Source organism: Lathyrus oleraceus, chromosome 1, assembly GCF_024323335.1.
Source record: "Lathyrus oleraceus cultivar Zhongwan6 chromosome 1, CAAS_Psat_ZW6_1.0, whole genome shotgun sequence".
In the NCBI taxonomy this organism is placed as follows: domain Eukaryota; kingdom Viridiplantae; phylum Streptophyta; class Magnoliopsida; order Fabales; family Fabaceae; genus Lathyrus; species Lathyrus oleraceus.
The window spans coordinates 265978335-265981044 of record NC_066579.1 but is presented as its reverse complement, the minus strand read 5'-3'; the positions used below and the strand labels follow the sequence as shown (position 1 = coordinate 265981044).

The 2710-nt window shown below is 36.1% G+C and overlaps 1 long non-coding RNA gene across 1 annotated transcript; it reads left to right on the top strand.

Moving 5' to 3' along the window:
• Window positions 1-331: 331 nt before the first annotated feature.
• LOC127130115 (uncharacterized) lies at window positions 332-2067 on the top strand. Its single transcript, XR_007806426.1, has 2 exons — window positions 332-789; window positions 1375-2067. It is a non-coding gene; the product is annotated as an uncharacterized LOC127130115 (long non-coding RNA).
• The last annotated feature ends 643 nt before the right edge of the window (window positions 2068-2710 follow it).

Here is a 2710-nt window from a genome sequence, read left to right as displayed (position 1 = left end):
ATGTGATGCGGAAATTGGGCCAAGCTTAAAACTAGATCTTAAAATTCTAACGATATGAGATAATCGATTAATCACCATTAACTAATTAAACTCCCAATTAGTTATAATTACGATTAATCTATTAATCACATGAATCCCAATGGTTATAAATAGTCACAATTAGCATCAAAACAGAAACTGAAGTTAAATCCAAAATTTAATTAACAATGATTAAGCTAATTAAATGAAACTAACAAGGATTAACTAAATCATGTAGGGAAAAGGTGCAGGCCATGGATAGGGGTTACATCAGCAACATTCAATTAGGCCCAAACATAAAAGCCCAAGCGAATCTGTACATTGTAATCTAGATAATGCAAAACTGAGTGGAAATAAGTCAACGCCACCTTGGACCAATGAATCAACCAGGAAAATTGCCATTAATGAGTTGAGTTTAAACCCTCTCCGATGGAAGAGAAATTCTTGAATTTAAACCCATAACCACACTTAACCTAATTCTATGTGTTGAGTCTGAATATCCCCATGGTCTTTCCTAATTCTACCTGATACATGCCAATCTAACAGAGAGATGGAATAACCCTAACTTTGAGAAGTTAAATTAAATGGTGCGGATTCTCAGATTCACGCTCAAACATTGGGGCTATGGACGTCAGGAACGTACTCTACAAAATGGTAACCAAATCATGGCAGGCAGAAGGGAAAGAAGGTTTACCTCCGAAACGAAGAAATTTTTCGGCAAAGGTTGAAACGGAGAATACGGAGGCGCGGCGGAAAATCACTTGAAAACAGGTAATTCACGTTCTGATTCCCTTCTTGTATTCACTTCTTCTTACAAAATTCTTCTGTGAGCTGAGAGAATGAATTCGAGGCTTAGCTCAACTCTCATCGAAGCTTCAAAGTGAAGCTTCAAATGGAGTTTCAGAGATAGAGCTTTGAGTGAGAGAGAGGATTGAGATTGAGAGAGTGAAGAGTGAAATGAAAATCTGGAAATGGCGAAAATGAATTGTGAACTTCGAATGAGTGAAGAGTGAATATGTATTTATGGATTTCAGGTCCTTCCAATTTCTGTTAGAAATGAAAATGCAAATTTATCTGAAATTCACCAAGTTAGTTATAAATTTAGCAATCTGTTAGGGTTAAAATGAGTGAATTTGAATGTTGTAGTTTCTGTTAATTAGCAATATCAATGTTAGTTGAATAAATGGATGAGGTTAGTTATTAATTTATAGTTAGTCTAGAAGTTAAATTTGACAGTTGAAGAAAGCTAATTGATTGAGTTATCTTGTCCAGGACTTAACCTTAGGTATGAAAATTAGCTATGACTTTGCTTCAATTGCTGAATACATAATGTTGTTGTCCAATAATTGTTGACAGGTGCCGATTTCTCATGATTCAATGCAAGGAGCTCAATTGCAATTGTCGTTCGATTAATAGCCGTTATAGCTCCGAGGACACCAGTATGTCAAGCAGATTATGTCCACATATATGATCCTCCAGAATTTCTTCTGCAGAATGTTATTCTTACAAAAGAGTCGTTCTTTCAGCCGATTACCTAGTTTCATAAGGCTTCGTCTTTGTGTATCATCAAACTTCAACCTTGTTATGGACGAATCTTAGTGTGGCGTACTGAACAACTACTAAATTTGTCAATGGTACTGAATTTTCTGCATCAGTTTCTTGAGTTGTGCCACCTTAAAAACGGAGCTTCATTTTACTCGAATAGATATTATCACCTGTATGCCTGCAGCTTTACCTTCGACTCAATGGAAATCAGTAGGGCATAATTTGAGAACTGACCAATGCAGCGTGTACCCTGGTGTTTTTTCCGACTACAACACGGTCCATTCTTTGGGAAGCGCAAAATATTGGTTTTCATCATAATAGACCAAATCTTGCCCGTGCCATGTTAAGTGCAGCGACTAATGTTCTACCAGATCATAGTGTTATAGAAAGAAGTAAACCAATCGAAAGATACTGACAAATGCGTCTGAGTTTATTTGCTTTCTTCTTTATTGAGCTTTACATTTTAAGTATATGTTCCCTTGAAGCGACAATTACTGCATCATATATTCCCTTCTTCTTTTTTGTGAGGCTTGGTTTTCAGACCATCTGTTCAAAACCTGATATAATTATTTTAAATTTTGAGCAAACCGAAACCGCAATATATAGCGAGCATAGTAAGGTTATGTTCATGCATAGATTCTGTTGACAGAACTACTATGAATTATCAAGAAAATATTTTCCTTATATGATGGTCAAGAATCACACCCTAATGATTTAGGGTTTCAGTCAAATCCAAGATCAAAAGTCAAATTAACATGGCCCATAAGTACCAAGTGTCCCTGATTAGGGTTTCATGGTGCATAGATGAATACCATGATGTGATCTCCCTAAATCAAGGTCACAAAGATCAAGAAATTAGGGTTTCACCACATCTGATTCCAAATGATGAACAATACCACAAACCTAGGGATTGATTCCCAAGCAAACCTAGCTTTCATTAACCACAAACTTTAAATCTATGATGATTATTAGAAAGTATTAACATGAAGGCATGATGCACATGAATGTTGATGAATGTGTACAGGTGAAACTTAAGTCATGGATTGAGTGGAAAGATAAAAATGGAGGGCAGATTTCGGGGTACGACAAGTAGCATATCATCAAAGTCGCTTTTTCTAGCATGTGCATATTACACTTCTTAATTATC